The 11,077-nt window shown below is 43.3% G+C and overlaps 1 long non-coding RNA gene across 2 annotated transcripts; it reads left to right on the forward strand.

Moving 5' to 3' along the window:
* The first annotated feature begins 4,147 nt into the window (after positions 1 to 4,147).
* LOC147188047 (uncharacterized) lies at positions 4,148 to 6,636 on the forward strand. 2 transcript variants are annotated; one of them, XR_015097676.1, is made up of 2 exons: positions 4,148 to 4,476; positions 5,346 to 6,636. It is a non-coding gene; the product is annotated as an uncharacterized LOC147188047 (long non-coding RNA). The 2 variants fall into 2 exon arrangements; XR_015097675.1 differs by having other exon boundaries at positions 4,148 to 4,438.
* Positions 6,637 to 11,077: the final 4,441 nt, after the last annotated feature.

The following is an 11,077-nucleotide window of genomic DNA, read 5'->3' on the forward strand; positions in this document are numbered from 1 at the left end:
TCCCTCGCGGTCGCTGGCTCCCCTGCAGTCGTCGCTGGTTTCCTGTCGGTCGTCTCTGGCTCCCTTGCTGTCGTCGCTGGCTCCCTCGCGGTGGTCGCTGGCTGGTTGTCTCCCGGCTTCCTCGCGGTCGCTGGCTTCCCTGCAGTCGTCGCTGGCTTCCTCGCGGTCGTCACTGGCTCCCTCACGGTCGGTCGTCGCTGGCTCCCTCGCGGTCGGTCGGTCTTGAAAAAGTTATTGTCCGGGTCCAAGTTGTTCTCAGGGTCAAATGTCTTGTGGTCAGTAAGGTTGGAAGTCATCAAAGGGTTGGAAGGGTCATCAAAGGGTTCGAAGTCCATGTTTTTTGGTATGTGAATTTCCTGCTTCAGTAGGGTCAGAGTTTTTGTCGTCGGGTGGTGAACAATTCTCAGTATGCTGCTTGATGGTGTTGAACTCGAGCCTGTTGTGTTGGAGTACTGGTGCGGGGCTGGACGATAAGTTTGTCATGTCTTAAGTAGGGAGTTTCCCCTCTGTCACATGCAGCTTTTAATTTTGGGAGGAGCTCTTTTCTTTTTTGTCGTACGGCATCTGTAAAGTCTTCGTTGATGTAGATGTTGGAGCCTTTTTAGTATTTTGCTTTTTGTAGGATCCTTGATCTGTCCTTGTATTTTAGAAATTTCACCACAACTGGCCTCGGTCGAGGTCTTCCAGGTTCTTGTCTTCCTGTGCGGTGAGCTCTCTCCACCTCAATTTGCCCCTGTATCAGCAGCTTCTCCTTGAGGATTTTTTGAACTTTTTCCTCTGTTGAAACAGAGGAAAAAGTTCAATTCCATCAATTACCAAGTTGTTTCTTCTTGACTGTCCTTCCAAGTAGTCCATCTTGTCTGTTAATACTAGCATGCCGTCACATATTTTGTAGAATTCTGTTTGCATGTCTTTGGAATGGCCAGTTTGACAGATTAGATTTTTTTTATGTCGTCTACCTCTTTTTGGGTAAAGTTGATGCTGGTTTTTATTTCTTGGACTTCCCTGGCAAAAGTGTCAAGTTGTGATTTTGTTGAGTCTATTATCATGTTTTGTCCGAATGAAATGAAACTTTGGCCATAACTAGTTTATTATATTCAAAACATCACATCAAAACACTAGGGTCTTTGGCCTTTTTTTCTCCGTTCTACAGCATATGTTCTAGATGGCCTCCATTTCGCTCCGTGCATTTCTTGAGTTGCAGCACGAAGTTGTCCATGACGTTCTTACAGACTGAATTGGTAATGGCTCTCATCTCCTCCCTGATGGCTTTCTTGAGTTCCGTGATGGTTCTGGGTTTCACTGCGTAGACTCTGTCCTTAAGATAGCCCCAAAGAAAAAAATCTGGGGGGCTTAGGTCCGGGCTATGGGGTGCCCACTCAAAATCAGTCTTGAGACTGATCACTCGGCCTCCGAAGTTCTCTTTCAGCCAATCTCGGGACAGGTTTGAGGTGTGAGAAATTGCTCCGTCTTGGTGGAACCAGAACTTGCTCATGAGCGACGGGTACATGGTCTGGAGCTCATTGTTGAAAGTTTTGAGGACCTCCACATAGCGCTCCTTGGTGACTGTCACTGCTGCGCCAGATTCTTCGATGAAGATTGGTCCAATGATGCCTCTGGCCGAGATTGCAGCCCACACCGTGCACTTAGGAGAGTGCAGGGGCTTGGTGGCTACTTCATTGTGTCACGTAGCGAGGTGGTGGTGGACCCCAAAAAGCAGGCAGGAGGGAGGAGCAGGGTGTATTTGAAGAATTGTATTAAAACAAAGAAAACTAAATCCCAAACACACAAAGTCCAAAGTATCAAACAAAAAACCATAACTAAAGCTAAAACATAACAATGAACTAAACATGACAGAAACTAAGAACAAACAGCAACACACATGACAGTAGCAAGAGCAAGAATGACCCGACACTGAGTGTTCGGGCTGGGAGTCCTTTTAAAGCCTTAATTAGTTATGACCAACAGGTGTGCAGCTGCCAGGGGAGCCCTACAGTGCCACCTGTTGGTCCCTAAACCGAATCATGGCACATTGGGTCTGGAGGACCCCCAGAAGACATTTGTCTTGGAGTTCGCCTTTCCATCAAGATGGAAGTGGGCTTCATCTGAGGTCCAAAGAAGGTTAAGGAAACTTGGTGTCTCCTCGATCTTCTTGAGCATCTTGACTGCCATAGCCCTCCTCTGCTTCTTGTTTGAGGCTGTAAGGGTCTGCAGCGTCTGTATGGGTAAGCCCTGATATCGTTCACCAGCACTTTCCTGCAAGTCTCACGGGACATACCGAGGGACTGACTTTGCTTACGCACAGAGCGTTTCGGACTCTGCTGGAGAGACTCTCTCCCTCTTTCAACCAGCTCGGCTGTTCGCTTCTTGGGACGTCCCGAGTGGCTTGGATGGTTCTCACTGGCAGCGTTGAGGTTCTCCATGGTCCCATACTTCTCGAAGTGGTCCATCCAGTTCTGAATTCTGCTTTTGGATGGAGCCTTTTCACATTCGAACTGACGCATGAAACTGTCCTGGGTTTTCTTAAACGAGCCTGTCTTGTAGTAAAATTTAACACAGTGTATTCTTTGTGCCAGCTCCCACTGGGGTCTTGGTGTACTCACGGTCGTTGATTCTGCCATGTCCTGTACAATAAGGGCAATCGGTGAATAAATAAAGGAGATATCACATAAAGTGTACACAGGGCCCGTTTTTTTTTTTTAGGGTCACCCTGTATGTTGCATTCGTGGAAGGTGGGAAATCAGAAGGATCACATTCGGATTGGCCCAAGTCCAACCTTCCAAGTGTTCGATGTCAACAACAAAGATGGCTGATTCCGATAAATTGTTCTGGTTCATCTAAACACATTTTGACATCGAGCAAACCTTCACAATCCCCCTAATTTATATAAATGAATGTAATCGTATCTTTTGAAGATTTTTTTCCACGTAACTTTATGCAGTCAGTACTGTATATTTTTTATGACTCGATTCATATTTTGAATCACTCAATTCACGTAATTACAGATAATGAATGGGTGGATGGATAAATACATAGAGCTAAATATATGTTTGCAATATTGTAAATGATGTTTTGCCAATCACAGTATGTGTAGCATGCCCTCCCTCCTGGACGCTGCCTTCTTCTGGTCGGAGTTGGTCATTGCAACCTTCTGCAAGAATACCATGATTTCTTATTCCCCTCTAAAAATAACCATTAATATCCACTCTGTATCCAAAACGGCAACATGTAAGTGACTGTTTATTGCAGTCAGTTTTACTGGGATTGCAGAAGTTTTAAATTTAATTCATTTACATTTACGTCCTGTAGATCATGGTATCCAGACAAAGAGGAACGGTCATGACCGCGGAAAAGAAAGTGAAATGCATCATCAAAGTGATGGTGAATCATTGCATCCCACCAAATGGTTTCTCACAATCAGATCAGATATTGGGATGAATTTTGCGAACAAACACCTGCAACAGGTGGAACAAATGTTGGGTCAAAAACATAAATTTGGAACAGTCCATCACCATCAGTCATAAGGAAGGGTGGAAAGAATGAATACAACAATCAAAGAAGCAGCGCTTACATCCAGTCGCACAAATCCACCTGGTATCATTTAAACTCCTGAAAAGAGCTGGCTCTGTATGATGGTTGAAATCCTAAAACCAGACTGATATTTCTCTAAAATATTATCTGGCATGAAAAAAAAATCCATAAGAGAAATAAGAGAAACAATCCATCCACTTTCCAATCTGTTTATCCTCACCAGAGCCGCATTTTTCATTTGACTTTATTTTTTAAAATTGAAAAATATCTCATTTTAGAGGCCTTTTGTTTTGAAATGTAACTTGAGATCACAATGGAATTAATGTATTTGGATAGGATAACTGGGGTGGCTAAGTGTGCCATGGTCTGGTTGCAGGAATACAAACATTCATTTTTTTATTTTTTGTAATGAGGTAAAATTTATGTGATTGATAGGAGAGTTGCCATTGAACTGTCTGAACTTAAAAACTTCTTGGTGCTATTCTGGGAGAGCTTTTATTCTCTCTGGGTGAACTCATCGTTGCCTGACCGCCAATAAATTATTTTAAAGCGTAATTTTTAAATCTAAACCACTGACGGTTTGGAAAGCTTTTATTTTGAAGGTGGTCAACGGCACGTTACCGCAACGAAGAGTATTCACAATCCCTGCCTTGACGCAGTCTAGGAATGGGGCGCGATGAGGTATTGACACTCTTGAGCAAATTCTCCTGAATTTGGAGTCAACGTGCTCAAACCTCCACTCGGGGCATCCACCATCACTTTGCTGGGCGATAACATCTTTCGTTGAAGCTTCGTGTTCGACTAAAGTCGTCTCGGCGGACGTTGGTGTTTCTCGGCCTAGTTTAGCTTAGCCGAGTTTGCTACTGCGGTCAAGCCAGCCAGCCTCCACTCGCAAAATCGAAGTCAAGTGAGCCGCCACTGCGATTATCAATACTGTGCATTACGGTAATCTGTCGCCGGCGAGCGGCGTTGGTCACCTTCAAAATAAAAGAGCCACCACTCATGCATAAACGTCATTTGTTTGGGTTAAAAGAAATTAATAAAAGTATAAAATAAGTAATTTCTTGGCTTGGCTGTCACTGAGGAAGAACAAGAACTCTCAGAACAGCACCAATAAGCTTTCTCAAGTGGAGATAGAAAATAAAGCCAATGCAGGGATGGCAATTTTCCGCGGATACGCGGAAATCCGCCGTTTTTTGATCATTTTTGTGAATCGTCTAAATCCATTGAGAAAATTTTAGGGGGGGTCAGGTACCTTATCGTCGAGTTTTCACGAGCTCTCCCGATCAGTCTTTCCATCTTCCGATTGTAAACAGCCCTGCGATTGGACGTGTATGATGTCTTACTTGTTGTGATTGGTCGCCCCGTCCAGGCCACGCCCCATTCCGCTTTTTTCATCACTAGCCATTGCCATCCCTGCAATGGTAATTCTACATCAATTTCACCTGATATTAAAAAATATACTGTATATATTTAAAAAACCAATCTGGGTGATCGCGCAACCACACCAGGTTGTCGACACACTCGGGCACGCCAGGTATACAACCACAGTACTGGCATTCAGATCGAATGTTCCATTACCAATTAAAATGCCTCTCAAATATGACATTTTGAGCTCCTCTCCTTATTTCAAAAGATTCTTGAAAATGAATTTTAGTGATCCCTCAATCAAACCAGATTTGCAGGACACTAGAGCACTGCAGGTGTCCCACAAGACCATTCGGATCTGATGTCGGCCTCTGAAAAGTGACAAGATGGCCTCCGTTCTGACATGACTTACATTCTAACATGTTGATCTTTTCGCCCATTTATAGAACATCCTAAAGGAATCCAGCACCCCGGCTCTCCACCCAGACCACCCTCGTCCGGATCGGAGTTTGCATTTTGAAACAAAAGGCTTCTGAAAACTGTCATGTTGACCTGATTTCTGACAAGTTGGCCTGAACGCCTAACATGTTGACATTTTCGACCGTTTTGAAAAAAAATCCTAAAAATTTAGTTTTCGTTATCCTGTGAGGGCTGTAGGTCTGGGGATAACTACAGCACTCCGGCTTTCCAACGCGACCACTCCCGTCCGAATCTGATGTTGCATTTGGGAATAAGAGGTCTCTGAAATGTGGCAAGATGAGTTTATTTCCGACAAGGTGGCCTGAACGCCTAACATGTTGACATTTTTGACCGTTTTGAAAAAAATCCTAAAAATTGAAACTTTGTTATCCCGTGAGGGCTGTAGGTCAGGGGATAACTACAGCACTTCGGCTATCCTACCCGACCACTTTCGTTTGAATCCGATGTTGCATTTGGGAATAAAAGGCCTCTCAAAAGAGAAAATATGACCTGGGTCCCGACAAGTTGGCCTATAACGCCTAACATGTGAACTACAATAAAGCCCACCAGAAATAAAAGATTAATTTGTCGCTAGTCATTTTCAACAAAGAGAGTGCCGCTAAGATGATGAGAAGAAGTCTCCAGTTCAACTCAGAACAGAATGAGAATTGAAAAATGCACCCACTGATGCCGACACCAAAAGATCGGTGATTGGCTCAATTCGCTGTCAATCAAAAAGAGATTCAGCCGCAGACAGATCATCAGAAAAGCTGAGCGTCTGGGTCAGCCGATTAACACCCACTGTCCATAGACTCCCAGAGACGCTTAGCGTCCAATGGGCAGGACAAAACCAGCATTTATCCAATGACTCGTCTCATTTCAATGCATTAGAACAACCTATGTGAACTCTCCCGACGCCCTGTGTCCGTGCGGTCGACGCTCAGCATCAACACGTTTTAAATCACAGTGAAGCTGCAGGAATGAATGAGAAGACAGTCGCATCGTAACCAGTAATAAGCGGCTTCGGAACAAAAGTTGAGTGCGTTGTAGCGCGTATTAAGTCAATGACATGGGCACACGATTGTATGTACACACGTATAGTTGATCACTTATTTTTAGACATTTTAGGGGAAGCTTTGTCCATTAAATATTGTCCGTATATTTGTCAGTTGTATGTTCAGTTACTTGATGTGCTTGTGTAACTGAGACACACATTGGATAGAGGGAATGGTGTATTTTATTGATTTTTTGTTCAGGAATAAAATCATTTTGACTGTGTTGGGGCTCAGTCGATTCCTTTTTTTGGATATGATTTCCCCTGCCTTTGAGAAAACCCTCTCGCAGTGTTGGGAGATATCTGTTCGAAATGCTCCCAAACTGGTGAAGTCCTTCGCTTTTTGGGTGGCTCCATTCTCAAGCAGTCGAAGGAGCGCAGCAATGATCCAAGACTCACGTCAGACGGTCATGCGGGGGACTCTTCCTGGGTTTTCCGCGCCTATTTATGGAGCGCGAATCACGAGGTGAGTCAGTCACGTGATCACTGAAAACGGGGTCTCGTTTGCCTTCGGTCACGTGATACGAGGAAAAAACGAGACGGGCCTCGATACGGGCTCCATTTAACCACGCCCCCTTTGTGCGGGTCATGACTCACGACTCCAGTTCCATTTGTAACATCAGTAGTGATTGGCTCATTTCGCTGTCAATCAAAAAGAGATTCCACCTCAGACAGATCATCCAAGCATCATTCAGAAAGGCTCAGCGTCCGGGCCAGCCCACAATTGAACGGTGTACATTGAAACTTATTTTGTGATTGCAAACACTTTTGTTTTTCTTTTTTCTTCTTTCTACCCACAATCTTGCTGCTGTAGACTGTAAATTTCCCCAGTGTGGAACAAATAAAGGATATCTTAAACGCCCACTGTCCATAGACTCCCAGAGACGCTGAGCGTCCATGGGCGAGACAAAACACAGCATTTATCCAATGACTCGTCTTGTTTCAATGTATTGGGACAACCTACCCTGAACTCTCTCGACGCTCAGCGTCCACACAGTTTAAAGCACAGTGAAGATGCGGGAATGAATGAGAAGAGAGTGGCGTTGTAACTAATAATAAAAAGTTGATTCGGAACAAAAGTTGAGCGCGTTGTAGCGCATATTTAGTCAATGACATGTACACACAATTGTATGTACATACAGTACATATATTTGATCACTTATCTTGTGACATTTTAGGGGAAGCTGAGCTTCCCTTGCAGTCTTAAAGCAATCGCCTCTGGTTCAAAGGAGTAGGAAGAAGTAAAAACATATATAGTCCGACCCCATGTTATGTATTTATATATAAATAGATCATATTTTATTGCCAAACAGAAAAGAAAAGGAAAGGTCTGCAGATTAAAAAATGCTTTTACACGTATCTGTGCTGTACTTATCTATTTTGACAACTTTTGGTTTGAACAGGGATTATATACATACACACTCGAGCACGTTTATATGTCAATTTTCTCTTGTAATTATAATGGAAATTGCATTACATTACTACATTTCTCAACCTAATTTTGATTTATTCTTAAATTGAATGAAAGTTTCAAATTCTTCACCTTAACTCTGATTGATGTAGTTTTTTGGACTATTCTCTTGAATTCGTTTTTGAGCTCAGCAAGCAATTTACTCATTTTCACGTCCAGAGCAAATTATTGTGTGCTTTGAACATTAACTGGGCGATTAAGGTGTTGTAATTTTCGTGTGAACATGTGCGCAAGAAGGACAGCAGAGTACGAGGAGGAACTATGTGCGGAAAAAGAGCACCATGAGCGATGTCAACGACTGGACGCCATTGGCAGGACGCAGCCAAGATTTGTTCAAAACAGAGCAGGTTGGGTTAGAGAGTAGACAAACACAATGTTCTCATGTTTTAAAGTTTCATTTTGCTACATGCTTGATTGGCCTCGAACGCATGTGTTCACACATATTGCACACAATGGAGCAAAGAGAATTAGGGGTCAATTTGAGGTGAAGGGACCCAAAGGTGCATGGTACCTGACCACATCTCAGAAAGGAAGATTTAACTCTCGTGAGTAAACACAGAGATGCCTGTTAACTGACAAAGATTGAACTTTGGATGAAAAGGAGTACTCGGTACTTCATGAGAAAGGGTCACTAGAGTCTTTGTCCGTCTCCGTGCCTTCTCTTCCGTTCAACTCGAGAGGTGTTCATGACCGCCTCCGAAAAATGCATTGGCATTTCCTTGATCATAGCTCTAACTACAGAACGATCAGATGTCAGTCGTGGTGATTTATTCCTTTGTTGTGTGTTCACAAATGATGAAATCACAATATAAATTCTGTAGGGGGGGGGGGCTATAGAATTTATTTTGTGATATCCTCGCTTGCTTTTCAGTTCTGATGTATTATTTTCAATTTTCGTAGTTTCATTGAAGTAATAGTGAGTTTACGTTTTTCGGAGGCGGTCTTGAACGCCTCTCGACTGAAGAACAGAAGGCACGGAGACGGACAAAGACTTACCTGCATTTGTTGAGACGGTTTAAAAAAAACCACCACAGCTCTCCTTTTCTCAGAGCCGCAACAAAAACGTATTTAATAAAGCAGCGACACAGTTCACTGAACCAACAGCAAGTTATAACATTGGAAGCATCTCTCCAAGAAGGAGCCATCTTGGAGTCGATGTATGACCGTAAGGACCATACACAAGGTGCACCGGATTTTAAGGCGCTCGGTGAGCTTTTAAGAAAATGGAAGACTTTTTGGTGCGCCCTATAGTGCGGAAAATACGGTACTTGTAATTTGCATACACAATCAATAAAAAAGCCGGCAGACTTCGTTGTAGTGAATGTCTTTGCGAGGCTGGAGCAGAGAAAATGATTTCGTATAACGCAACAGGGTTTCTTTTTCGTCGTATGGGGGGCAGGAGAATGGGAATGGTGTTAATGCATGAAGATTTTTTCACATTAGGGGGTATTTTCGCCCATGTAGGTTTCTTTCTAGAGGAGTTTCACTGTAGTGAATATTTAATTCGGCGCGGGTACGTAGCATTTTATTTTGAAAAACACATACCGGAACGTGATTGCGACTTCCTGTAAATTCCTGTGAATGCTTTTGGTCGTTGCTAGGCACCAACATGGAGATGCGGAAGTCTTCCCATCTCTGGCGACGAATTAAAACACACCAGACGGCAGCACGTCACGATGAAGAAGCATTTGTTGAAAAAACACGATTGGCTGAGATAGACTATCTAGGGCCGACACAGTTTGTGAAAAAATGGAAAAATGAATACGGATTTTCAGGCGATGTAAATGATTGTGATGAATTAGAAGTGTTGAAAGCAAATTGTCGCTGAAAAACAAAGAAAAGCGGAAAATTAATGAACACGGGAAACAATGGTTTAAGTGTAAAATCCTCATTGACAGGGCCAGACAAAAACAAGTTAATAAAACGGCAGGAAAAAACAAAAAGCTGGATGAGGATTCAATTACAGCCGCGACTGCAGCTTCGGCCGGATCTCTCGCGGGTCCCCCGCAGCTCCCGGCAGCTCCCCAGCCCCCTCCGAGAGGAGCGCTGTATCCAACTTTACCTCCGTATTCGCAAATAATGAAAGAACAAAATTAATTCTCCACTCCGTCTTGGGGAACAAGTCAAACCAATGTAACGTCCTCCGATCAGAATTCCGGAAATAATTTTAACACTACAATCATACGGCAAAAGACTGTAGGCAACTGAGGAAGGATAGGCGTGTGCGCAAGTGCACTGACGGTGGTGTGACCTCCTTGGATGATGAGGCATAACTAAAACGAAAGAACACAAAGGTGTCGCCCAGAGGGCGGAGTGCTTTTGAAGTCCACAGTTATCACGTCAAAGCATTTGGATGCAGCGATGGCTGTTTGAAAGTGCTCTATTTATACAGTTGAGTTAAATGTGCGGAGTCATTTGTTTAACTTTGTCCGAGATAAACTCTGACGAATTGTTACTTGAATCTAATGAGTGGGATATACTTGAAATATGAGCAGTGAAATTTACTCACTTAGAGTGAGTGCAAATACTTTTTTTTTTTTAAAGTAAATGTGACTAGTCGTTTTTTTCAGTGTAAGGTCAAATGCATATAGTCCTTGTACGATACTGCTGACTATACCAACTGCTATCAAGATAGCAAAAACAGGAACTTGGATACACCTTCCACATTGTAAGATCTTCTCGAAAAAGGCACCCAATGAGGAAGGTGTGCTCAAGTCTGGTGTCGAGATGGGCGCAGTATTTTAGTTCCTGAAGCATCATACGGCCAGCAGAAGACCTTACAAGACATCGACCCCACTGAGAGTGTGCTTCTGTCGACATGACAGCGTACAAATGGTTACGTGCCCCCATTTCCTGTTGCGCAGCTATAACCGTAACTGGACTGATTCTTCACCTCCTTTGGCACACGTGGGATCCTTTGGCACCAGAGGAAAAGAATGACTCTAAAAATGGGAACCTAAACGCTGAAGTTCACGTTAAGCGATCTTATTCAATGAACAAGATAAAAATAGACACAGACATATTGTAAGCTTAAGATTGGGTCAAGTACTCTACTCTCTGTTTGTCATGCCTTGTTAGTGGTGATGTAAGAAGAAGCTGACAAAGTGAAGGTTTGTTGTTGTCACGTGTTGGAACGGAAAAGTCAATAAACGGGCGGCGCTTCCAAGTCGGTTCAAAAATCTGATTATTGTTGG

Source organism: Hippocampus guttulatus, chromosome 20 (assembly GCF_054856545.1).
Source record: "Hippocampus guttulatus isolate MCC_2025c chromosome 20, RoL_Hgut_1.0, whole genome shotgun sequence".
NCBI classification, from domain to species: domain Eukaryota; kingdom Metazoa; phylum Chordata; class Actinopteri; order Syngnathiformes; family Syngnathidae; genus Hippocampus; species Hippocampus guttulatus.